Consider the following 27,635-nt stretch of genomic DNA (forward strand, 5'->3'; position numbering starts at 1 on the left):
GAAGGTATGGAACCAGAACCAGTGGATTGAAATACAGGAAAATAGATTCTGGCTCAGCTCAAGGAGTATCCAAAGAGATCATAAACCATAGAGTTGTGAGGAGTTGTGAGGAGTAGGGTGGATGGAGTGAAGAGGCGTAGAATTCCCTTTCAGTGGAGGTTGTCAGGAAGACCACGAATGGGAAAGGACACAGGGGATTTGGCAGTGGACTAATAGTGGACACTGGACAAGATGATCTTTATGTTCCATTCCTGTCTAGCCACTCTGTGATTTTTAGGGCATATTACCTCCCCTGAGCCATGAAAAATGAAGACTCCTGGCATTTGAAGGGGAATTACAGTTTCATTAGTTTAGGGTCCTTAATGGCTTTTCCTCTCCCACTTCTGCAAGTCCTCCTGCAACTGTACCCCCTCTTCTATAACATCCTTTTCTTTCTCCGTGTGGGAACATCCTCATCAACATCAGAATATGTCTTTTTGTCACTCATCTTAAAAAGCAAATGATGCAGAGAAGAATGCACTTGTGCAAAACATGTCAGCACATTGAGACTCAGAGAGAAAAAATAAAACAAAAACAAATGAAAAAGAAACTTCCTAAATCCAAAGTAGCCTTCCAGCTCTCACCTTGCTTCTCCGCTCTTAGGTCCGGTGGAACTTTCCCAAGGAGGTATCTCTGCATGTGATCTCCCCTTCTCACTGCCCTCCTCACCCCTCCCCTCCTCCAAAGCCCTTCCTGTCAAGGTCACCAGAGACCTCTATTTTAATGAACCCCGTGGCCACTTCTCCATCCTCATTGCCCTGAGCCTCAGCAAGATTCAGCATCGTTCATCCCTCCCTCCTCTTGAAACACTTTCTTGACTTGGCTTCCAGGGCGTCACACCCACCTTTTCTTCTACCTCCTTATTTCCTCCTTCCCAGGGCCTCTGCCATCTCCATACACTCTGGGCAGTGTTTCTTTACTTGACTTGGGTAAAAAATTGAGAGAGAGGCCAGGTCTCACTCAAGTCTAATTAATTCAGAATCTCTGGGGAAGACTCATGGGCATCAGTTTTTAAATTAAAAAAATTTTTTTTTATTGAAATGTAGTTGATTTACAGTGCTGTGTTGGTTTCTGGTGTACAGCAAAGTGATTATAGGTTATTACAATATATTGAGTATAGCTCCCTGTGCTATACAATAGGCCCTTGTTGTTTATCTATTTTATAGATGATAGCTGTATGTATATTTTAATCCCAAACTCCTAATTTATCCCTCTCCCCTTTCCCCTTTGGTAACCATGCATTTGTTTTCTATATCTGTGTGTCTATTTCTGCTTTGTAAATAAGTTCTTTGTATCATTTTTTTTATATTCCACACATAAGCAATATCATATGATATTTGTCTTTGACTTACTTCATTTAGTATGATAATGTCTAGGTCCATCCATGTTGTTACAAATGGAATTATTTCATTCTTTCATTATTTCATTCTTTTTTATGGCTGAGTAATATTCTATTGTCTATCTGTACCACATTTTCTTTATCCATTCATCTGTCGATGGACCCTTAAGTTGCTTTCATGTCTTGGCTGTTGTAAATAGAGCTGCTGTGAACATTGGGGTGCATGTATCTTTTCGAATTACAATTTTCTCCAGATATATGCTCAGGAATGGGATTGCTGGATCATATGGTAGCTCTCTTTTTAATTTTTTAAGAAAACTCCGTACTGTTCTCCATAGTGGCTGTACCAATTTACATTCCCACCAACAGTGTAGGAGGGTTCCTTTTTCTCCACATTTTGTTTTGCTTGTTTGTTTTTGTTTCTGTTACCTGGCTATACTAACGTGCAGCCAGGATTGAGAATCCAGGTGATTTCACCTAGTCCCACGGAATAAATACCAAATTCTAGCTAATGACTCCCAAGTTAACGTATGCCACACATCTTCTCCGAACTCCAGACGTGGTGATTCTGTTGTCTCTTTTAAATTTCCTCTAGGAATAGACTTCTTGGTTCCACCGCCACCCTTCTCCCCTCACCCAAACCTGCTCCTCTCCTGGGTTTGTCCTTCTCTGTCAACACATTTGTATACAGAGCTCTCACGCGAAAACCTTCGGCGGCATCTTGACCCCTCATCATTTCACAGCTAGTCCAACAGCCAGTCCTGTTCGTTTCTCTTCCAAAGCATATCCCACATCTCACCACTTCTCCTGCTACCACCGTTTCTCATCTCAGTGGCCTCAGTAGCCTCCTAACGCCCCCTGTGCTCTTGCCTCCCCCTTCAGCCACTTTTCAAGTAGTCAGAGTGCTCTTAGAAAACCCATCAGACCGTGTCACTCCCTTGCTCTAACCCCCCCTGTGCCTTCCCATCACAATCAATAAAGTCCACCCTCCTTACCCTGAGCTAGAGGGCTCCCTTGACCTGGCCTCGGCCTAACTCTCCTACCTCATCTCTTACCACCCCCGCTTCCTACACTCCTCTTGGACCACATTGCCTTGCTGGCTCCTCAAGCTCTTCCAAGCTTGTTCCTACCTCAGAACCTTTGCACCTACCCTTCCCTCTGCCTGGAAGGCCCTTCCTCTTAGCTCGTTCCTTGGCTCTCTCCCTCACTCTTCAGATACCACGCCATCCAAAATGCTCCTCTCTCCCAATCACCCTCTCCCTTTCTTCTAGTTTATTTTTTCCTTCCACAGCATTTATCTCTGCTTGACATCCTGTTTTTCTGGCTGTTTCACTAGAACTTTTGTCACTGCTCTGTCCCCAGCACTGTAAGCAGTGCCCATACACAGTAGATGACCAGTAAATACTTTTGACTGAACAACAGAATGCCACTTGTGTAACCTTGTGTTTTGTCACTTCCGTGACCCTTGGCCCCTCTTCCAGCCCCTGAGCAGACCATGCGGGCTTATGGCCAGGATCTCCTGCCAGGTTTATCTCAGAACCTTCTCTCTTCTGCTGCCTCCCATTTGGGCCCTGCCTGCTCACAGATGACTCCAGAAATATCAAGGGGTGGGGAAGAAGTCAAGCAGCATCTGGCATTTAAATGGTGGGTGCATGGCCACCGTTCAGTTCCTTCTTGACGGCTCAGCACAAATCCCTACTGCTCCTGGTTTCTATATGCAGTCTTTTCCTTGACAATCCACCCTGCTGGTTTCTTTCTTTTCTCTCTCTGTCCCTTCTCAGTCTCCTCTGCAGGCTCCTTCCTCTTCTTTGTCCATCCCTTAAATGTCAGTATTTCTTAGGGCTTTGTCTGGGTTCTCTGCCCTTCTTATTTCACTCTCTCCCTTCATGATCCCTTCCATTCCTAGGTCTTCAGAGTCTCTACATGGTAATGACTTCCAAAGTTATATTTCAAGCCTAACCTAGCCTTGTCTGTCCAGTTGTAAAGTGTTTATCAATACTTGGATATCTCACAGGCAACTCAAATTTGATGGGAAGTAAGCTGAACTTACTTTCTCTTTGAGTTTTCCCCTCAGTAGATGATCCAATTGACTATCCAGAAGCCTGGAAGGCATCTTCCTGTACATCAATCAATTGCCAATATTATCAGTTCTCCCATTAAATAGGTGTAGAATCTGTACACTTCTTGTCACAGCCTACTGCCACCAACTAAGACCAGGTCACCACCATCATCTCTTACCTAGATTCTCTTAAGGACAGTTGACATGCCACATGCCCCCCTACTCCCACCTCCATACCAGTCTGGCTCCCTGTGCTGCTCTTGGTCTTTATAAAATATCCATCTGATTGTGTCATCCCCCGCTTAAGACACCTTATTAGAGTTTTGATAAAGTCTAAAATTTTAAATAGGGCTTATAAGATCCTTAATAACCTGTTCTCAAACTGACTGTAGCTGTTAGAGTATCTTGGAAGTATCTGGCTCCTTCCCTTCCTCCTTCATACCCCATCCTACCTCCCCAGGGGCTACTATTGAGTAAGGCCTCAATAAATATTGTTGAATGAATGTGGGAAGGCAGAGGCCCTGGACTGTAATTGTGAGTGTCCTCAAATTCTGATTTAATTTGTCTTAAAATTTCTAAGGTTTCCAGAATAAAAAAAAATTTGGTTTTTGTGTACAGTCCCGTGTGTAAGTTTCCCTTAGCTCCGTGGCTTCCAGGGTTGTTAAAAAAAGAACTAAAAGTAGTATGTGGGATTCTGCTAGCAAATCATTTCCAATCTGTGCTCTTTGAGGGGCCATTAAGTGCTGAGCTTAGGAGGCTGCCAAACAGGACATGGGAACCAAACCACATTTGTGAGCCAGTGGCCAGCAGGGAGGCACACTGGCTGAATGGGCCTCTGTGGTGAACGTTTTTCAACTTGGGCCTGTGTAAGCCGGCATCAGAATACCTGAGACTTGTTGTGACTTGTCTGAATAGTTTATTACATTTTCAAACCTGTTTGGGAAGAAAGCTTACGCGCAACAGAGTGTTTGGGGCTTGCAGAGTAAATCTTATTTAAAAGAAATAGACAAAAATGTAATCATGTTTAACCTGTAATAATATAAGTGAGACTGTTGATCTCAGTTGTAATGAATCTAAACAAGAACGGTAAAAGGCTTTTTCCTTAGAAGATCCAGGTTGGCATTTCAGACTTCAGCCCCAGGGCTGGGAGCTCCTGGGTGAGGTTTCCAAGTCTTCATCCTCTATCTTCTAACTTCTTTAAAACGAGGATCCGAGGGGCCTAACAGTCAGTGCTGAGTCAGAGGGATCAGCGATCAGCAAGAAAGGAATGACACACTTCCTGCCTGAAGTTCTAGGGAGTTTTTTGTTTTGTTTTGTTTTTCTGTTTTGCTCTGAAGATTCCCTAAAAAGACAGAAGATTGCCCTGGCCATCTCTTGATCAGCAGCCTTTATTATTTGGAGGAAATCTACCCTGCTATACCTTCTTGTTACTAACAGGTTTTTGAAAACCTTTTCCCCTTATTGCAAAAGCATCACATGGTAGTGTAGTGTATTTTATCTACTATAATTTGACAAAAAAGTGAAAAATGAAAAAGAAAAGGTTACTCCTTAATTTCAGCGCTCGGAAACAAACATTTTGTGAATATTACTCCAGGCTGTTTTGTGTATGCCTGTAGTTTTTCTCTACAAAAATTGTATAGTACTTAATATGATTTCTTTCACATATTGCTTTGTAGCCTTTGTGAAGAGTTCTCATGTTATTAATTACTCTACAAAATCTTTTTTTTTTTTTTTTTTTTTTTTTTTTGCGGTGTGTGGGCCTCTCACTGCTGTGGCTTCTCCTGTTGCGGAGCACAGGCTCCGGACGCGCAGGCTCAACGGCCATGGCTCACAGGCCCAGCTGCTCCGCGGCATGTGGAGTCTTCCTGGACCGGGGCACGAACCCGTGTCCCCTGCATCGGTAGGCGGACTCCCAACCAGTGCGCCACCAGGGAAGCCCCCTACAAAATCATTTTTCAAGGCTGTAATACGTGCCATTGTATAGACATGCCATAATTCACTTAACCAGTCCCCTATTTGGACAGGTGAGCTGTTTATAACCTTCACCATTGTCATAACATCACGCAACTCCCTTGCTCTTAGCGGCTGTCCATACTTGTCTCTGTTTCATTGGATGTGTTCTTGGAAGTAGTTCAAAGGACACGTGTAGTTTGAAGCTTTTGAACTTTATTGCCACTTTGCCTTCCAGACATTTGTCCTGTTTTACATTCCCACCATATAATATAAACTTCTTACTATGCCCTGTGTGGCCCTACCTATTCTGGCCTTTGCCCGACTCCCAGCTGCTTCTTCCCTGTGCTTTTCCAACACTACAGCCACACTGGCCCCCTTTCCACTCCTCTCCCTGGAGTGGGCCAAGCTTGTCTTGTCTCACGCTGGAGCACCTTCTCCTGCTGCTTTTCCTGCTCTTCTTCTAGCTCTTGACATATACCTCCGGTGCCACCTCAGCCAGAGTGGTCTCCATCAGAACCCCCTGTTCGTGTCCATCCTCGCCCCTCTTGAAGTCTGTCCTTTAGTTGTTTATGTGTTTACTTGGCTGCCAGATCTCGCTCCCATTGAATGTCAGTTCATGTGTTTTATTCCCCACCATGTGCCCAGCGCCTAAGTCAGTGCCTGGCATACAGGAAGTACCAGGTAAATGCAGGTTAATTTTGTTGAATGAATGAAGAAACCTCCCTGTTGCCTAGGGAAGTACAGTGTAATGGGATGATGAGATGTATATAGCAATGGCTCTCCCTTGGGGCAAGACGGGCTAAATGTGGTAAAGAAGCTTTGAAGTTGCCTAGGAGACAGAGGAGTAGGAGGTAGCTGCAGGCATCATGACAGGCCTGCTGTGAGCTGAACCTTGGGAGGCTGGCAGTGTTTTGTAGCTCATGATGGTGGAAAGGACCCCAGAGGCCAAGGAAAGCGGGTGAGCAGGGGCCCGGAAGTAGAACAGTGCTAAGCCTGATGGGGGCAGGACTGGGGACCGCCTTAAATCCTGTGCTGCCAGAGTGGACTCTGGTCCATGAGCAGCTGGGAAGCACTGCACATTCCTCATCGGAGAGTGATGTCATAAAGTGAGGATGGGGAAGCCCTTTTTCAACTCAATTCTAGGCACAGATAGTGACGTCTTGGTGCTAGAGCTGTGCCTTGAGAAGATGTTCCATGAGGGCAAGTGAGTGAAAGGATGCAGGAAGTTGAGGCCAACGGATGAGGCCTGAGGTAGGATAGGGCACTGGGGCTGGAGCAAGGGGGAGGCAGAGGGGCTGCAAGGGTGGGGAAATGTGAGAACTTGGTGGCTGGCAGGGGGAGAGTGAGGTCCATGATGACACTGAGGTTTCAAGTCTGAACGGCTGATGGGAAGATGAGATACGGAGCCCAGAAGAGAAGCTCTTTTGGGGTAAGGAGGCATATGAATTGAGTTTCAGCCCATCCTTTTGCTGTATTTTTTCTTACATATAAATTTATTTATTTATTTATTGGCTGCGTTGGGTCTTCGTTGATGCGTGCGGGCTTTCTCTAGTTGCGGTGAGCGGGGGCTACTCTTGATTATGGTACACGGGCTTCTCGTTGTGGTGCCTTCTCTTATTGCGGAGCACGGGCTCTAGGCATGCGGGCTTCAGTAGTTGTGGCACGTGGGCTCAGTAGTTGTGGCCCGCGAGCTCTAGAGCTCAGGCTCAGCAGTTGTGGCGCACGGGCTTAGTTGCTCCGCAGCGTGTGGAATGTTCCCAGACCAGGGCTCGAACCCAGGGCTCGAACCCGTGTCCCCTGCATTGGCAGGCGGATTCTTAACCACTGCGCCACCAGGGAAGCCCTCCCTTTGCTGTATTAGTGAGCGTTTTTCAGATTAAACTAGCCCATGTGCTCTCCGTTGTCCTGAAGGACTTTGGGTGACGAGAGGATAGGGGAGGGGAAGACAGAAATATGCTACAGGATAGGAAACTCTGGGCTCCAGTGGCCCCTCCTCATCTGTAAGAGAGGACTGCTTAGTGGGAAGGGAAAACAGGGCTCCGACATCTCCCCAGGAGGTGAGAGGTGGTTTGCTGGCAGTGTCTGCTCCTCAGTCACCACATGGAAGAAGCTTGTTTGATGTCAGCTTGTCGTTGGGTAAATTTGTTGAGCTGTAGATGGAGGAGGATGGGGTGGAAGACAAGTGCTGATGGTGGGTGCCTGAGCAGGGGGGGCTCTGAGTACAAATGGGATGAGGCCCAGAACTGGGTGACACAATCATCCTTCCCCTGCAAATGGTTAAAAGTGGTGTGTGTGTTTCCTGGGGGCAAAAATCAAGGAGAAACTTTACTCAAGACATGCTGTCATTTCTAATGGCTCTCTCTCAATTGAAACATTTCTGAAAGTTGTTGTTATTTTTTTAAAGTTAGCTTTCCAAATAGCCACATGGGTAAAACTACGAAATGAAAACGCTCTCTGTCCTCTAAAGGAGAATGGAGAGTAGAACTGCTTTGATGGCCTTCTCTGGAAAGTTGTCTTTTCAAGAAAATAACCTTCTGCCACCTTGAAAGCAAAGGGTTTAACAGAATCTAAATGAGAATGGTGGAAGCACAGATGGAAAGACAGCAGAACTTGGTGAATGAGAGAGCATCCAAACCAAGAGAGGAATCAGTGATGACTGGCTGACGGGGTGATGATGGGATCCACAGAGAGGTTAAAAGAGGGAGGGAAATGATCAGGTTTGGCCATGGAAGGAGGATGAGGAATTCAGCTTGGGAAGTATATGTTGTGTATTAACTAGAAATTCTAGAAATTTATAGAGAAATTAACTCTACCATTGGAGAGTTTTTCTTGGCAAATTTAGAATTTAATTAGTTTAGTATTTTATTACAAGGGATCGTGTTCAGTTTCACATGAAGGTTTTCAATGGAAGAATGCTATAAAATGTCAGGACTGTTTATGTCCAGCTCAGTAGAAAATAAACCACATTCAAGTGCCAGCATATTTATTGCAACAGGCGCACGGTGTTTCTGTGCTTTGTAAAGGCTGATTTAGTGCTTTCATTGGTGGTGCGAGTGTAAAGAGAGATTGGAGCCTGCATCATAGGAAGACAGACATAAATGCTCCTTCTAGAGTCCTAAGATCTGGCTCTCGCCACCACTGCACTGCTAACCAGCCAAGCGGTTATTATTTATTTATTTATTCATTTGTTTGTTTGCTTGCTTCTGAGTAACATTTTATAAAATTTCTCTTTAAAGCCTACAAACACGTACTATGTGATAGGAAAGTCTGCCACCCCACACTTATTTTTTATGCAGCCCGTCTAGGAGGAGGCTGCAAAATGCAGTCAATGTGAGGATGGACTTGAGAAACCTCCACCCCTGCCCTGTCTCTGAGGCCAGGGCTGGCCCCCAGCAGCTCCCGTTCCCACTGTTGAAATCACTGCTCTGCCCAACCTTGAAAGTTGGGTTGCCAGGTGTTCTCTTTATTTTCCAGACAGTCCCCTATTTGTGTTTTCTGTCTGGTGAACCAAGGACAATTTCGTGATATGATATGAAGAGAAAAGAGCCAACAGATTTGGAATGAGATCCTTATGTTCCCATCTTGGCATTGCACTGAGCAGGTATGTTAAATTTATGGAGCTTAGTTTCCTCGCCCGTAACCCGGGGATAATGGTGCCCACCTCCCAGGGTTTCGGTGAGGGCTGAGCGAATGTAGGGAAATCATGCACGCTGCTCGGCATCTAGTGGGATTTCCCGACCCTGGTCCGGGCATGAACTGTGCGCTTCTATGATGGCACAAGCCCTTTCGGGTGAGAGAGGGTGAGTCTGACCATCCGCTGTCTCTGTGATAACATCCAGAAAACGCTTCTGGAGCACGTTACCAGTCTCAGGCACTGAGTCCCCTGGAGTAACTCACCTTCAGCGTGCCTTCCTCCCTTGCCAATGACTCCTTCCTCCTTGAAGAAGAGCAGATGGGCAAAGGAAGCAAGTTGAATCAAGGAGGAGACCCTGCTCAGTTCTCTGGTTTTAGGGAGGCCATTGAGAGGGTTGAAGTGGCTGGGAGAAGGCCAGAAAGGAGGGTCCAGATAGGACTGATGGGGAAAGGGGAGGATCAAATGGAAAGAAAACAGCACTGCTCCTGCCAGTCACTAGATCAGGCACTAGGGGCTGGGGAGCACATGGGAATGCCAAAGCATAAAGATCAAGGTGTTTTGCAGACATTTCCAGTTCTGACCCAGAGACTGTAGAATCTGTTGAAATAAACAAGTGAAATGCAATTTTTCACGCAGCCATGAGGATGTGGGTGGCCATAGAGGAAATGTTTTTCCTGGGGTGTGTAATAAGCAGTCAGTGAAACTAGGCCAGAGAGAGAGCATGTGTTCTGGAGATCACCCTGGGTCTCACGGCTGCGATCTCACTTCTCAGCCCTGCCCCACCCTTCAGGGCCCTGTTGAATATGCTGCTTCGCCTCTTTGAAATTGCGCTTGCCACCCACCTTCGCAGGGTGTGGAGACAGTGGGTTGAAGTGATAGTGCCTTGCTCTGAGATGCCTAGATAATGTGGAGAGCACGCACACTCAGAAGCAGAATCTGGTTTTCTAACAGCCACCGTCACGTGCTTGCTTACAGATAGCTGAAGAAGAAACACCGCATAGGACGTGCTCAGACATCCCTAACGACAGCTTATTTAGTGTCGCTGCCAAGCTCTGGAGTGCCTCTATCACCAGCGATGCCAGTTGCACTCCGGGGGGTGTTGGGGTGCTGAGCGGTACCTTGCTTCAGCTACAGAGCTGAGCTCACCAGAAAGAGAGAGAGCCATGTATACTCCTGAGCACCAATCACCTTTGTAAGGCTGGATCCGGACAGAGACCTCGGCCACTAGGCCATCATGCAGGGTTTCTAGGGATAGAAGTTCCGGTTGCCTCCCATCTCCCTGTCTCAGGGCACGGATGATGCTTCTGCACTGGGCAACTGTCACAACTGTTGATCCTTAGATCTGTCAGGAACGTCCTAATTGCAAGTCCTAGGGAAGCATAGGAGAGCTGTGTTCGTATCTCCAAAGGCAACTGAAGCGAGTTAGATACATTGTTAGATAAGGCTATTCTGTGAGTTTTGAGTGCTCCACAATCTCCCCGATCTTTAGCCTCTGTCTATGATTCTTCTTTCTTTCCAAATGGAGGATGAGCAGAATTTAAAATTACAACTGCTGGGACCGCTTTAAACGGCAAACTTTGAATAGCTCTGAGTACGTAAGACCTCGGCATTCTGGTCTCAAGTAAGAGAGGAAGGAGGGATGTCTTAAGGACATGACCTCCTGCCTGATCTGTAGCCCAACCAGATGTGTTGCTTTTCTTTGGCCGCACCGCGTGGCTTGCAGAATCTTAGTTCCCCGGCCAGGGATCGAACCCGGGCCCCAGCAGTCAAAGTGCCAAGTCCTAACCACTGAACTGCCAGGGGATTCCCTAGATTTGTTGCTTTTTGTTCTCCCGTTGTTGGAGTGCTCTCTCCAAAATCAACAGTTAGTTCTCCCGGGTACGGAGGTGCCCAACTGATACATGAGACTCTAATGCTCGCAGCCTTCTCTGCCCTTGCCTCTCCCAGGCAGGACTTCCATGACTGTGTCTGGAGCATGTGTGAGGGCTGTGCTGCTATGTTGGCAGTTGTTTTCTGTGATGCTGTGCACCTCTCCCTCCTGCCTTCCCTTCCTTCAGCTTCACTGTGCTGCTCTATTCACAGCAGTGGACAGAGTGGTTCCTGGTAGCCACCTAGCCATGTAGCTACCCCCAAGGCCACATTTTAAGGAACTGTGAGACCCTGCTTCCTCTGTTTAGATAAAGCATTTCTGCTCTTTACATTTTGTAACTTACCCTTGGAATTGCCAGTGTACCGGGGTTTGAGAGGTCTTTCTGATTTGGAGTCCTTCGCTTCCAGGAGAACTTTTCTCTTGGAATCTTCTTTGACCCTTAGTCCCCGATGAAGTTGCTATAGCATCAAGGGGCCAGTCAGAATTTGGGGAGGTAACACAAAGGAACACAAAAGGGAGGTTTCTAAGGTATAAACTTCAAACCTCTGTGAGTTAGTCACATGATAATGCTGGCTGAAGGAAATGAGAAAAGTGTAATATGTTTGTCAGTTGGTGTTGATTTGGTATTTATTTCAGCCTCCTCCCTGATTTAGTAGTAGGCATTTGATTTTTTTTTTTTTTTTTTTTTTTTTGCTGGGCAGCTTGCAGGATCTTAGTTCCCCGACCAGGGATTGAATCCGGGCCACGACAGTGAAAGTGCCCAGTCCTAACCACTAGACCGCCAGGGAATTCCCTATAGGCATTTCATTTTATTTCAGGTCAACAATAATGCTTATTGCTATTTGAGCATTTGCTGTGAATCAGGCAATATGTTATTTGCTTCACATGGTTCTCTTTACATCTTGATAGCAATTCTGTGAGGTAGATGATGTTATTCTCATTTGACAGAGAACAAAATTGTTCAGAGAAGTGAAGTAACTTGCAAGTCTACAAAACCAGGAAGTGGCGTGGCAGGTATTTGAACCTGACCTAGCAGACTCCAGAGCATTTGTCCATTGCATTCCACTTGGGATCTTTTTTGCTGAGTACCTAGTAGGCTCAAGGCAGAGTGTTACTGCTGCAGAAGATAAAAATAAAATCAACAAACTTGGGCTTCCCTGGTGGCACGGTGGTTAAGAATCTGCCTGCCAATGCAGGGGACACGGGTTCAAGCCCTGGTCTGGGAAGATCCCACATGCCACGGAGCAACTAAGCCCGTGTGCCACAACTACTGAGCCTGCTCTCTAGAGCCTGCGAGCCACGACTACTGAAGCCCGCGCACTTAGAGCCCATAGCAATGCTGTCCAAACTCTATTCTCTAGTTTTCCTGAGAACCAGAACACCTTTAAGCAATACTTACTATTAATAGACATTCATGTTTATACTGGCCAGGTAGGAATGAGTTTTTTTTTAATTTTCTTTTCTCTAGGCATCTATGACTAGGGCTACTCCCTTTTTTTTTTTTTTAAAGTATCTGCTCCTCTTTCCTAGCATGTTGAAACGTTAGACTTCCTGTTTCTGCTTGATTTTGAAACTATCTCCCGTTCACCTATCACAGGTAATCCCTTATCTCTGTGTAGTCGTAGTTTACAGGTAGCAAGTGCAGGCAGCAACCAGTCCGTCCCACTGTGGATGCGGAGACCTCTCTGGAGTCACAACTAAAGGCTGCATAATGTATTCCACTACAGGTGACGAAACCCAGGTCCCAGAATAACAAGCAAAACAACTTTTAAAGTGACTGTTGTTGACCACTGTCTTCCGTGCATTGGTTTGGTAAACTTATGGTTGATTTTTCGAAAGGACGGTATAAATTCCGTTGAATTATTCTCGGGGAGGACTGACTCTCCCTGAAGGCGATACGGATGCCAGAGAATACACATCAACAGTGTGGCTGTGTATGTTCCTCTGGTCTGTGTGACTCTACCAAGACTCTGTGAAGCTGTCCTGACTGATACGGGGGAATATGCTGAAACTATGTGAGTTAACTGTACCCTCAGACTAACTTCGATGTAACCTCTTTGTCAGAATCTGGCAGAATGTTCAGATGACTAAACACCGTGGTGTTGCTGTCTACAGGGAAATAATCTTTGGTCACGGCTTTAAAGTGGTTGTGTTCACTGTTTTGTTTTTTTTTGCTATGACTCTGGGTGTGGAGAACCGGTATTAAGCTGAGGGACGTTTGAGTACTATGGGTGGAAAAAATGGCATCTGAAGTTTGCATGTAGACAGTTTCATTTGTACACAAATGAAGGATTGAAATGTTTCAGAAATGGGGCTCTGAACCAATCGAGAACTTTTTCACATAAAGTTTCTCCTTTTGACCATTCATATGTGTTTACTAACTCTCAGATGTCTCTGGATCCCAGTGGTCTGGTAGTGGCGGTAACACCTTGAGGAGAACTGCAAACACAAGGGTGTTTATTTCTGTTCTCGCATTATGTAGGGGTTTGTCAGAATGTCGCTGCTACCATTTCCTCTAACAGCCGATAAGGGATTTAACCCCACACATAAGGCCTTTTGTACTTTAAAAATATACCTTAGGCTTGTTTTCAGCCTTACTTAATGCTTCTGTAAGTAAACTTAATTTTAAGATAAATTGGAAACGTTTTCAAGGATTGAAATAAAGAGAGCCTTTAAAAATAGCCCTTGGGCTTCCCTGGTGGTGCAGTGGTTGAGAGTCCGCCTGCCAATGCAGGGGACACGGGTTCGTGCCCCGGTCCGGGAAGATCCCACATGCCACGGAGCGGCTGGGCCCGTGAGCCATGGCCGCTGAGCATGTGCGTCCGGAGCCTGTGCTCCGCAACGGGTGAGGCCACAACAGTGAGAGGCCCGCGTACCACAACAAAATAGAAATAAAAATAAAAAATAAAATAGCCGTTAAGTTATATTGGTATTTACACACTCTTGTTCAAGTCTATACATAATATTTATTGAGGTTTATCTAAAAATTTTTCTGCTCAAAAGACTTTCTGGACCTTAAATTGAATACTAGGAAGGAACTAGAAATTGGAAGACATAGATGAGTGTTAATATATCTAGTTTCTTGGCCCATGAATTGAACCTCTGGCAGCCAATGCTATTTCGTAGAGCCGTGACTACTTCTGTCATGTGGAACGTGGTCACCTGCACATCATTTATATGAAATGTACATTTGCCTACCAGATGCCCAGAGCTGTGTGTGTGATTGTCTGTCAGCTTTCTTTATATATGTATATAGGCACTTTCTATCCAATATATAAAGCTGGTTATGTGTCTGTGACTGTATATCATGGCATATATACAGTTGGAATCAGAGCCAGGTTTGCTTGGGCAGGTTTTGTGGGAGAAGTGAATTCTGGGTAGAGTTCTACAGCGGGGGTTAGGGTAAGTAATGTACTTTGGCAGAAAGAAGCGGACATAAAACTTCCAAGGCTGGAGTGATTATATTAAATGCATTCATGAGTAAGCATGAACCATTTAGGAGCAAACATAAATTATTGGTTGAAAATAGCCAGGCTAAAAGTGAAGAGGAGGCAGGGAGATAAGTGTATCAGAGAACGGGACGGGTGTGTGGGAGCTTCTCTCTTCTGTGTGGCTGGTAAGTGTCAGCCGTGGATACCAGCACACCCAGACCATGTTGCCATCTAGTGGAACTGGCTGAAATGCACGGGGAGCATCACCACCTCTTCTCATTGCAGGTTAAATTAATAGTGCGGTCATCTTGGCAATAGAGAAGCTTACTTCTCTTTCCCCTGGGGATTTTAGGTGCGGAGTTTGAGAAAGGAGATGGATGTAACTGTGCTCCCCCCAAAAGTATTAATTTTGACTCTAGAAAATGGAGCTGAGCACCAATATAAAGAATCTCCCATAGATAACGTTTGGAGGCTGTGGTCTTGCTGAGAGTGTAGGGTGTATGTGGCCCTTCAGCAGCTCAGAGCATGGAACGTGCCAGAAGCAGCACTCAAGAGGGTCTGCAGCAGAGTGAAAACCCACCACGTACGTCTCTGGGTTGGCTTGTTGTTTCATGTGGTTATGGAGTCCAACCTGTACGGTGGTGGCAGAGGACATGGACACCGCAGCCCACAGACCTCAGAGCTGGAAGTCATGGTAGACAGCTGTACTCTTCCTGCCCTCCCTTCCACCCACCCGTGCATGCATCCATTCAGCAAAACTTAATGAATTCCTTTTCTGTATCAGGGTCTCTTCCAGGTACCAGGGATACACCAGTGAACAAAACAGAGAGAAATCCCTGCCCTTGGAGAGTAGACATTCTACTAGGGGATATAGACAATTAAATAAATAAGTAAAATATATAGTAGGTGGGATACTATTAAGTGCTAAGGAGGAAAAAAAATTTTTTTAAGCTCAATAGGAGGATAAAAATGTGTGTGTGTGTGTGTAGGATTTACAATTGTGTGTTGTCACAGAGAATGTGGTATTAGACTCACCTGAAATATGTGAGGAAGCCACACCTGTGAATAACCTGGGGAAGAACATTACAGGCAGAAGGAAAGCAGATGCAAAGGTCCTGAGGTGGGAGTGGGCACGGTATTCCAGAAACAGCCCTAGTGCTGATAAGAAAGAGGACAGGGGATGAACCAGAGAGGTGGTGAGGGGCCAGATAAGGTGGCACGTTGTGGACAATTATGATGAATTTGACTTTCACTAGGCATGAGATGAGAAGCTGTTTGATTTAGTCTAATATTCTCATTTTACAGATGAAATTTAGGAGAGAGAAATCAAATCAGGCGTCCATGGTTATTCAGCATGATAGTGCCAGAGCCGGGATGGGAACCTGCCTCCTAACGGCCCACTGCCTGCCCAGGTGGGGTGCACAACCACACACAGGCCCAGACTTCCACGTGCAGTGGTTTAAGAGGAAGCCAAGTGCTGGGGGCTCCTCCAGCAGCTGTTTGGTTGTTCCCCCAGCGTGAACTACCTACCTATAGAGGTCCCACAGCAAACACAAGAAAGGATCAGACCTCTGAACTCAGAGGAGTCCTCTGCCCAAAATGCCTTCCTTTGTTTGAATATAGAGATAAATCCTTGGATTTTCCCAGTGGTTACACGTAAGAATCTACAATCTTGTAAAGCCTCCCTATGTTCATTTCTAAGTTAATTGGATATAGTTAACACCCAATTCCTATAGTCCCAAATGTTTGATCACAGTTCTCAGTATCACACATCTCCATAAAAGTTAGCAAGATGGCGTATTACATGTTACTTAAAATGAATTTGAAACAGAATTACCAGCTGAGGAGGGAGCAAATGGTTACCATAAAATACAGTTTGACTTGGACAAATTTTGCCCAACATTCTTGCTTTACTGTGAGCCAATTCAAGCTTTTTTTTTTTTTTTTCTGTCTATCTCCTTTAGATCTCATGACAGATGTCCTCTGGACACATGCCAAACCCTCTAATCTCACTTTCTGATGAAGGTCAGACTAGTGCTGAGTCTAGAGGAGAATGGCTTTGTGCTGTCGTCTGCATCACCTCATTTCCTTTAATCACCTCACCGTGGCCTGTATCTTGTGCACAAAGCAACATGAGGCCTTTGCATAAGGTTGTCCCATCTTGTGGAGAGAACTAACTCATCCCTATCTCTTGCCCCTTCTTTCCTTTCCTTTCCCCCTAAAGCAAAGCTCCCATTATAGGTAATGTGAGATTTATATCATCATCTTTTTTTGCATTTATGTTTGTTTGCATAGTACTTTCTCTCTCACTTTCTCTCCCTCTCTCTCTCTCTCTGGGTTTTTTTGTTTGTGTGTTTTTTGCCAAACAAGGTAATTTCATGTGTTCATTTGTGTACATTGTCTTTAAATGAGCTCTGAAACCCCACAGCCATTAGAGTTGCATTCTTTGGAATCCTTTCCATGGTTAAAGTCTTTGTCTCCCCCTGGAGCCAGAGGGCACGGACCCCTGCGGTCCTTTGATTCCTGGTCTTGAAGAGAGTAATGCTCCTAGTGGAGCTGGCTTTGGTGAGAACCTGAGAAGGAGTGCTTGCTGGAGGAGATTCCATTATCAAAACTCAGGACAACAGAGCAAATGCAGAAATGCAGGTGTTTTTGTGGAGGTTGCTAGGAGCAGTAAGTGGGCCTTAAGAAACCTGGACAAGAACGTTTACTATATTTCTGGCTTATGAACAAGTATTTGCTGCACGTGGGTGACAGAGAATGAGAGCGCTGCGTCAAAGGTGCCTCGAAAGACAACCTAATTAAAAACTTAGCTGATTTCTCCAGTTTCCAGAAAGTCCTTCTGCTGGAATTTAGTGTTTCAGCTGTAAGGCTGCAGTGGAATTTAATGTTTCAGCGGTAAGGCCGCAGTGGAATTTAGTGTTTCAGCTGTAAGGCTGCAATGGAAAACTAAGAGTTTTATCTGTGTGCTGTGTGTGTTTGTAACAAGCAGCCCCAAATGGACTTTGAGCACCTCCGAAGGCAAAAATCTGGCCTGACTTTATTAGGCCAGTGTTTTCCATTGTTAATCTGCCCCTTCTCTGCTATTTAACAACTTCTTAGCCTTCAAGGAATGTGTCCCTGAGCTTCTCACCATACCCTTATCTCCTGGGAGAAATTCCAAAGTAGGCCTGACCTGACTCTAGATTGGGATCTGGAGCTTTTATACACACACCTTCCCAGTTCCTTGTCCTGCCTGCCTTCCAAGTCTTGCTCTTTCAGCCCCTGTGAGGAAGGCAGCCATCCCACCGGGGCAGGGATGTCCTCACACAAGGCCCATCAAGATGTCCCATCAGGGATGTTGGGGCAGGGCCATGCTGGGAGTGGAGGAGGATGCCCAGGGACCCAGGTCCTACCTCTCATGCTCCCCTCCCTCTGTGTGCCACTAAGGTATCTCAGCATCTCCTCCCTGCCGCCCCCCACCCCCCAGGTTTCTGCTCTCAGCTACCACTGCCATCAGGTAGACAGGACTTAGCCCTGCAGGAGGCGGGGCATCCAGGCTGCACTCTGGCCTTTGTTAGGCAGCAAGCTTGAGGAAATGGGAGAGAACGGTTTGGTCAGCTGTGCATCCTCAGCCTCCATTACCCACTGTCCTTTAGGGACCGGGCACACAGTAAGGCTGGCAGCAAGATTAGAAGTCCTCAAGCACGCTCCTCATTTGTGGCCCACGATGTTGTATCAGTTATGGCTCTTCTTGTGCAAGAAAGGAACCCTAGTTTAGACTGGCTCATACAAAAGTGGATTTTTTATTAGTTGCATAAGTAGAATGAGATTTGATTTAGCAGTGCAGTGATGTCAAGGACCCACTTTTTTTCCAGTCTGCCTTCTGTGGTTAACTTTTCTTCCTCATCTGGCTTCTTTCATGCTGGTTAAATGTCTGCAACAATTCTAACTTCATACCCACAATACAGTGTCCAGAGGAGAGAGAACTGGCTTTTGGTAATTCTATCAGAGGAGTGAGTGACCTTTTCCAGAAGCCCCCAGCACATTTCTGATGTCTCATTGACCCAGATTGGGCCATGTGCCCAATCTTAAGCCAGTTTGTTAAGTAAAGAATGTGCTGTGTTGATTGGTTTAGGCTTGGGTTGCCTAAACCAGTCACTCTAGGGCGAGGGGGATGGGATTACTATGTGCGGAAATGGTCAGAGCTGAACCTGAGAGCTGGGGGCTGGGGTCAGTTTCTCCCTCAAACAGCATGCTGCTCCACAAGGAGCAGGCAGGCAGGCGGAAGGAAGTGATGGGAAGTCAGCCACGGTGTCTCCTAACCAGGCTTCCTTTCACCATGTTTTTTTTCTTTCCCCGGTTGCTTCTTATTTGGTGTCTGGCTATGGTCTAATACAGCAAATGGAGCCCGGCATATTGGATTACCAACCCCTCTCCCCACCCAGTGACAAATGACACAGATGCTATCAGGGAGAACAAGGATACAGAGTCCATGAACCACAACAGTACTGCAGATCAGAGAGGGAAATTCTCAAACACAGACCTGGTCTGGTAAGCATTGAGCGATAAGAATAAGAACTAGAGAAGATTAATTACAGGCAGCCCCTTCAACCTGTGGTAATTATACGCCCCCATTGAACACTGGAGTCCAATATAAAGTTTTTTTAAAAATCAGTGTAAGAAGTCCATACGGCCCTGTAAAGAATACCCTTACACTTTTTTTTTTTTTTTTTTTTTTCCGTACGCGGGCCTCTCACTGTTGTGGCCTCTCCCATTGCGGAGCACAGGCTCCGGACGCGCAGGCTCAGCGGCCATGGCTCACAGGCCCAGCTGCTCCGTGGCATGTGGGATCTTTCCGGACCGGGGCACGAACCCGTGTCCCCTGCATTGGCAGGCGGACTCTCAACCACTGCGCCACCAGCGAAGCCCCTACACTTTATATATATGCGCTTAATTGCCATATTTGATTATTTTATCTATTTTAATTGATATTACTAAACTCTGGATAATGTAAAGACTTTGAAGCTGCACACAAATAAACAAAACAGGGCAATTAGTCCTAAGGCGTTTCATTTACTTGATGCTAGATGAGACCTCCAGGAGAATGGCTGTCTAGGACAGGGGATGGGGCTGGAGCGACATTCAGAGGGCTTGAGGGAGTGAAAGGCATGGTGATATAAGGAAAACACCACTTTTGTGATGAGTAAATTGGGATAGAAGAGGTGCCAGTTTATCTTTGTAGATGAAATCCATGGCTAGGGTATAGGATTCCAAACTCCCAAATCTTGTCGCCAGCCAGCTGGTATTCCCTGCCACATCCCCAAGGGAATACATGCACAGAGGGCCAACCAAAGCAGAGGAACCCCTTTATTATCAGTGGGCTTTGACCCAAACCCCAGTGATGACCTTGAACCTGGCTGCCCATGTGGGTCACAGAAATCAAGTCCAGGAACACTGGGCTAGGCTGCAGAAGGACACGGAGGCTGCCCCGAGGGGCTGGTCACAGAGAGGACATTTCCATTGTGGAGGTCTCAGAGATCTACGTTCTAGTCCCCCTTAAGACACTTGTGTGATGAGCCTTTGGACTGGTCATATCAACTTACTGGACCTAATTTCTCATCTGTGAACAAGTTTGAGGAATGAGAAGATAGGACCTCAAAGGCTTCTTTGAGCACTAGCTTTCTGATTTTTGGATTCTATGCATAGTGTGATAGGAAGTGTCATTTGGAACTGAGATGATTTTCAGGGTGAGGACCTAAATCCTCTTTGCCAGCACTTATGGACAGACAGGTGATGGCCCAGTTTCTGTATTACATGCCATAAATGTCTTAAATAGCCATCAAGTGGCTTGACTGGCTGAGCGCCGGGTGTGAATTGCTCCAAATTGAGTGCTGTTAGTTGGATCCTACAGATGCTGTGGTATAGCCACAGCTCACTGAATAGAGGGATTGTTTCCTTTGCCAAGCCAGGCTTGGATTTTGGCTGCCAGCCTTCTGTTCTGGGACATCCAGATGTCAGGGATCTTGTGGGAGCAGTGAGATCAGTCGGTGACTCGTGGCAGATGCTTCTGTTCAAAAGTGGTTTCAAAGCCATGGTCACGTGGCTTATCCTGGGACAAGTGAGCCCCACTGGTGTTTTCAGTCTCTTGTTTTATTAAGAGTCTGATTGCAAGTGGTGCTGCACACTGTTGTGGTTTATTGTTTTTTAATGATCCTATTACTCAACAACCCACACATGCTCCACTCTGAAACGTTAGCCCTACCTTAGTAGGAGAGGTTGTTTGTTTTTAACATCAGTCTGCATAAAACGGTGGTCCCAAACTCAAATGTCTACAAGAACCAGGCAAGAAATATCAGTGCGTAAGTAGTGCTTTATATGAACAGTTGCAAGTCTTGAGACCTGTGGCAAACTTGCAGAGAACAGTTCTCATCTAAAGGCCTTGAAGTTCAGATGAAAAATAAAACTTATGTGGCCCAAGAAAACTCTGAGCTGGATTCAGTCCTAAGGCTATCAGTTTGTGATTCTTGCGCTATAAGCCTGCTAACCATTGATATGTTTGCTCAGCTTCAGAGATGCCAGATCTTATCGATGTGAGCGCTTTGTATTTTTGTTTTTATAGTAGATTTTAGCTTTTTACCTTAGGTTAGAAAACTGGCTATCACTGGGGTAAGTGGGCCACCATAATTTTTACCCACAAATTGCAAATACTTGAAAAGAAATCATGTCCTCAGTGCAGATCATTTCTTTGGTTCAGTGGCCTTTGGAGGCGGAATCAATTTAGAGAAGCAGAGATGGAAATCTCAGTCAAAACAATTCTGAGTATTTTACAATTAGAAAAATTTACATCACTAAAGACGAGGACCCCCAAGCATTTGAAACTCACCCGCCTGCCTGGCAAGTTGTCTGCTGGGTTTGTTTACTCCTCTTTGCCTTTTCTTGGTGTGAGGCAGGCAGGAGATTAGTGAGCAGGGTGGAGTTGGGGATGGGATAAACTTGCATTTACTCTTTTCCCAACCCTACCCCACCCCCTCCCCCGTTCCCCCACCCCACACTCTTAATTTCTGCATTCCTCCTACCACCTGGGATGCCCTGTGAAGGAGCAAAGAGACCAAGTGAGTTCATTTACTCTTAGATGTTAGTCATTCACAGGCCTCTCCTCCAAGGTACGCTTGTATTTTTAAAAGAACCTGATGGTAGAACAGAAAATAGGGCAAAGTTTAGCCCAAAGTACTGCCTCTCTAATGAGAGTTTTTCCTGTAGTGCTAAGAGGATAATTTGGGGCTTGGGAGCCTCCCAGATGCCTTAGAGATAACACCTTGTGTTGCCCTGTTTCAGGTAAGACCTGCTGGGCTAGCACCAGCCACTGAGCTTGGGGAAGGGGGTTCGACTTCATTTTATATATATATATATATATAATTTAAACTTGTGTGAGAGTCCATGCAAATTATTGCAAACGTGTTTTTGTAAGAGATGGATGGCACCAGCTTCCCTGTGTCTGGTATTGGCCAGTGGGAGAGCTTTGTGAATTTAAATATTCCTTCAGCAAAGTCACTCAATTCAAGCTGTGCTAAAGTTGTGTTCTCTTGATAGTGCTTTCTCCTCAGAGTACTCTTCCAACTTACTCTTCTCAGTGAGATTCCATAAGTGAATAGTCCACCAGACCTTTTTCTACTACCTTAATACCAGTTTATTCTGCAACCCCTTGCAATTTGGCTTTTATCTCTAGTTCTGTTACTATATTGTCTTTCTCAAAGATCCCCAGTGGCCAGTTGATTTTCATATCCATTGGCTTTTTCTTTAATCTTCTTTTCAGTTATTCTTTCACCTGTGGACTGTTAAACATGCTGTTAACTCTACCTGGAACCATTCTTCCATCTTTTCTCTCCCATCTCCCCTTCCTTGGCTAATTCCTTGACTCTCAAGTTTTAGCTTAAGCATCACTTTTTTCAGGAAGCCTTCCTTGATGACTCCCTCCCCCAGGTCCGATTTAGGTACTTGTCCCTTGAGTCTTCATAGCACCCCGTACTTTTGTGCTATTGCACTTATCATACTGTATTTTAATTAGTGTTCTTCACCCTCCCCCACTGTACTGCGGGCTTTGTGAGAGCAGGTACCATGGTTGTTTTATCTACACCATTTGCCTTATACCTGTACACGGTGGATGCTCAATAAATATTTGTAGAATGAAGAACTACATAAATGAAGATGACATCTGAACAGTGACGTCTTCAGCTTTGTCTAGAACAGATGAGGAACCCCTGACTTCTTCCATCAACCTTTGGTTCTCCCTAAGTCCCTTGGACCTCCAATTAGAAGATGTAGAGGGGTTGTTAGATACTGTCAATAAAAAGTGACATCTGACTCTGAAGAAGAAGAAGACAGGTGTCAGGAAATCCTGACCATTCCCATTCAGCCACTCATGACCAAGCAGAAGCCCTCTGCGTTGCTTATGTTGAACAAGTCAGGGTCACCTATGGATGAAACCAACGGGACATACGAGTTTTAAGGGTTCTGACCACCAACAGAATGGGAAACACGTTGCTCAGGAGAACAGGCAAGTTGGTGGTGATGATTTTTCATCATTATGGAGGAAGAACTTAACGTCTGACTGGCAACTGTAGAGAAACATAGCCTAGGAGAGGAATTGATAAGTATTGTGTAGATACAAAACAGTGTAGATGGTACTATGCTTTGCAGGCCATTTAAGAAATTTTCAAGATAATTTAACCATTTGGCATTTCATTTTACTGATTTTAGAACCCAATGTCCCTCCTCTCACCTGTGGAACATTACTCTCCTGTATTAAGAGTGTTACCTCTGTCTGTAGATCTATGTATTAGGACAGGCTTTCTAGAGCAGTTAAAAAGAATGTGAAATGTTGATCACATGCTTCTTCTTGTCTCTTGAAATTGGGTAGGAATTGTTGACCGGGTGTAAAGGCAATGAAAAAGGATACATTTATTAGGCAAGGCTTAGTGAAAAATGTAGGTCCATATATATATTAGAGAATAGTGTAATTAACAACAGTAGTCTATTTTGTAGGAAAAAAATAAAGTATGTTCCACAGACTTTGTTTAGTGAAGAGGAGATATCCTATGCAATGTGTTGTAGAAATATTTTCATCAAAGGCTGTGAGGCCTGTAGGAACAGCAGCACTCCCTGAAGGGCCCTGGTTGTCTGGGAAATTGGTCTGGTAGAAGAACACATCCCCACACTGGTTGTCCTGCTCAGACTCAGACTCAGATGTGTGAGTGGAACCACATTCCCCCTGCCACATCTGTTCCTCCTCTGGACTTGCCCTTTTCTATTCATGTCTGGCTCTCTCTTCCTCCAAGTCAGCCAGGCTCAGAGCCTCTGAGTTGGCTTTGCTGTCTGACCTCTATTACTGCACTATATTCCTCTTCTTTTGGAGCATATGGCACATTTACCTTGAATTAAAATGATCTGTGCCCTGCTTCTTCAGACACATCCTAAGATATAGGAAAGTAGCATGGAATGAGGTCAGAGGGACCCGCATTCCAGTCTCAGTTCACATTCAGTCCTACCTAAGTGACCTTGGGCCAGCCACTTATTTCTCTGAGGATCCCTATCCTCTTCAGAAGCAGATGGAGCCAGTAATACCCAAGATTCCTTCCTTACAGGATTATCATGAGGATCAGTGGTGATGTATACAGAAGCACTGCAAGAGCTAGAAAATACTACCTTGCTGAGATATTGTAGGAGTAGAGATATGTTCTGTAATGTGTGTGGCATAATACCTAGCACATAGTAGAAGTTTGATAAATTATACTTATTATTGCTGATGATACTAAGACATAGCTTAATTTAAACACATAAGTTGTTTGGTACTAAACTGGGTTGCTGGTTCAGAATTTGGGGCTATGGCCAAGTGGGATACTTTTTCCTTCCTCTGGTCCAGATAACAGGATGTTTGGGACAACCAAAGTGCTGCCTTTCTACATTCACAGGTTAATTCCATCCGTTAAGAAAACAGATGGCAAAATTAATTACATATTGTACAACAATGGATCCCAAATTGGCCTCAGAAAACAGAGCATGTTGTAAGTGCAAACAGCCTCTGAGGGAAAACTTGCTCCTAAGAGACTTGCTTAATAGAATGTTTATCACCTCAGAGGAGTTCATGCCTTGAGTAAAAGAGGTGTCTGGAATTCTCCTCTGGGATTTATTAGTATATATTATTCAGGTGGCCCAGTGCCGGATGTTAGTTCTTAATTTAAAGGAAACAGCATTCCCACTCTGAGGAAGGTGAGGCCGCTGCTCTTTTAAAGTGGGCAGCTTCTGTTGGTACCTTGCTGGCCCTGGAAATTCCATCAACTGAAATGAAATTTTGTTCAATCCATCTTATTCGTGGCTCCTAGGACAACTGTGGTGGGTTTGCTAGGGGGCTGGGGAGGTGGCCTTTATAACGATAAGCACAATCCGGGCTTCCCTGCTGGCGCAGTGGTTGAGAGTCCGCCTGCCGATGCAGGGGACACGAGTTCGTGCCCCGGTCCGGGAAGATCCCACATGTCGTGGAGCAGCTGGGCCCGTGAGCCATGGCCACTGAGCCTGCGCGTCTGGAGCCTGTGCTCCGCAACGGGAGAGGCCACAGCAGTGAGAGGCCCGCGTACTGCAAAACAAAACAAAACAAACAAACAAAAAAAAAAGATAAGCGCAATCCATTAGTTGAAGCCTAGACTCCAGTGGCTTCTACTGGGGCTGTTTGCATTTGCTCAGCACTCTGTTTATGAGGATGTTAAGAGGAAGTGCCTCCATTCTGTGCATGTTGTAAAACAGAAGGTTTGCAGCTGTCAGAATTATTTTCTTCTTGGCTTTTTATCCGATAGAGTTTTGGATTGTTGTAGATTACCAGCCTCAGTTCTCCAGATGCAATGCAAATTTTCTTGTTTTCTGTCTTTGAAGATAACAGATATTTATGTGCACAGTTCCTTGTAACGTACTTTTGGGGTAAGGAGAAATTAGGCTTATTCTTACATGTTGTCATAATTCAATATTATGAAATGATTGAATGATTATTTTATTAGTTATATAGTGCCTTCACAGTATCCAGTGTGTTCTACTCTCTAGAAAGGAGAAAAAAATACCCACAAGATATAATCTTATGTTCCAAATAGCTTACAAATCTGCCTCAGAAGACAACTAACATCCAGAGTATCAGCTTTAAGTGTGTTAGAAGTTCACAGTGGAAGTTAAGTTCACTGTGGGCTTCAGTAGGCTTTATGGAGGAGTTGAGACCTGAGCTAGGCTTTGGGGTTAAAAAAAAAAAAAGTGTAACAGCAGAAAAAATAGACCTGCAGCCTGTTCCAACAGTGTGGCTGCACAAGATGTGTCATAAGGTTTGTTCCCAGTAATTTCCAGTTAATGGAAACAAGTGTCAAAGTTTCTGAATGATTACTTACTTTTCAAATCATTCATGTGTACTTGTGTATGGAGTGCGGAGCAGTCATGATTTTGCCACTAGTAGCGTCATTTACACTCACTTGCATTGCCAGCGCTTTCTTTGGGAGAGAGAGGTTGTTGTTCCAGCTGGCATCCTGGGCACCTGGCCCATAGCCTGCTTAGCTCAGCTGATTTCGTGTGTGCAGGGACTGTGGCAGGTACGAATCATTGTATTTCTAGCCTCAGTGGGCATTTGAATTTTCAACCCATGGTCTCATTTAAGGGAAATCAGCTTGAATCTGTTAGATAATACCAGCTAGCAATGATAGTTAGACTAACAGCTGTGGGCACGGAGGGGAAAAAGGCCTATTCGGGAAACATTTTGACTGTGGGACTTAGATTAGAAATAAGGGGACACAAAGCAGCCTAAGTCAATGACAATTACAAGTTTCTAGCCATCATTGCCCGAGTAAGAACGAATTTAATATTATGAAGAAAACCAAGATGCTGGGGGTGGGTGGGGGAATCTATCTGTGCCTTCAAGTATAAGGATACTCCCTAGGTGAGTGTCCTTCCAAGGTGAGCCTAAGGAACCTTCCAAGCAGACTTGTCCTAAGGGCAGCTGGAAACATATAGGCTGGAGCAAAGGTTCCCAACATCTTTACTCATGGAACCCTTAGTGTCTCAGTAATTTTTTCATATCATTTCTAGGATACAAGAAGTACCTAGCAGTTTCACTTATGAAGTGCTTAGGTCCCAATAACTTAATAAGTAGTTATGTACTATTAACTTTGTAGCCATGTGAAAAAATAATACACATAAATTGAAAGGTTAAAAAATAATGTTTTTATTTCATTCTTTACCAGTTACTTACTAATGGAATGGGTGCATCTGTTGGGCCTTGCATGTTTCAGTCAGGATCCAATCAGGAGATAAAGCACATGATAATTTGAACAGGAAAGTTTAATATAAAGAAATATTCACTATCAAACAGTATGGCGGCTCCTAAAAACTTAAAAGTAGAATTACCATATGACCTAGCAATTCCACTTCTGGGTATATACCCAAAAGAATTGAAAACAGGGACTTGAACATGTATTTATATACCTATGTTTATAGCAGCATTATTCACGATAGCCAAAACATAGAAGCAACCCAAATGTCCATTGATGGATGAAGGGAAGTAACAAAATGTGATATATACACACAGTGGAATATCATTCAGCTTTAAAAAGGAAGGAGGGCTTCCCTGGTGGCACAGTGGTTGAGACTCCGCCTGCCGATGCAGGGGACACGGGTTCGTGCCCCGGTCCGGGAAGATCCCACATGCCGCGGAGCAGCTGGGCCCGTGAGCCATGGCCGCTGAGCCTGCGCGTCCGGAGCCTGTGCTCCGCAACGGGAGAGGCCACAACAGTGAGAGGCCCGCGTACCGCAAAAAATAAATAAATAAATAAATAAATAAATAAATTTTAAAAAAGGAAGGAACTTCTGACACATGCTCCAACATGGATGAACCGTGAGGACGTTAACTAAGTAAAATACACCAGTCACAAAAAAGACAAATACTGAGTAATTCCACGTACATGAAGTACCTAGAGTAGTCAAATTCAGAGAGAGAACGTAGGATGGTGGTTGCCAGGGGCTGAGGGGAGGGAAGAATGGAGAGTTAGTGTTAATGAGTATAGAGTTTCAGTTTTGCAAGATGAAAAGAGTTCTGGAGATGGATGGTGGTGAGGCTTGCACAACAATGTATGTGTACTTAATACTACAGAGCTGTACACCTAAAAACGTCTAAGATGGTACATTTTATGTGATGTGCATTTTACCACAATTGAAAACAGTAATAGGAAAGAAAAAAATTTTTTAAGAAATATTCATTTTGATGAGGTTTGGCTGTTAGGAAGTAAAGAGAATTCTGAAGAACAGAG

At 45.0% G+C, this 27,635-nt stretch overlaps 1 protein-coding gene across 6 annotated transcripts in view; it reads left to right on the plus strand.

The window, feature by feature from the left end:
- TNFAIP8 (TNF alpha induced protein 8) overlaps window positions 1–27,635 on the plus strand; it is a 125,155-nt gene that overhangs the window by 48,685 nt on the left and 48,835 nt on the right. Inside the window, exon 1 of one of the 6 annotated variants that reach the window (XM_081230875.1) lies at window positions 7,242–8,991. The exons of the other annotated variants lie outside the window; for them this stretch is intronic. The gene's annotated coding sequence lies outside the window, so the exon portion shown is untranslated. Of the gene's footprint in view, window positions 1–7,241; window positions 8,992–27,635 lie in introns of those variants that run through there. 6 annotated transcript variants of the gene reach the window in all.

The sequence above is a fragment of the Mesoplodon bidens genome, assembly GCF_964165515.1.
Source record: "Mesoplodon bidens genome assembly, chromosome: 4".
NCBI lineage: Eukaryota > Metazoa > Chordata > Mammalia > Artiodactyla > Ziphiidae > Mesoplodon > Mesoplodon bidens.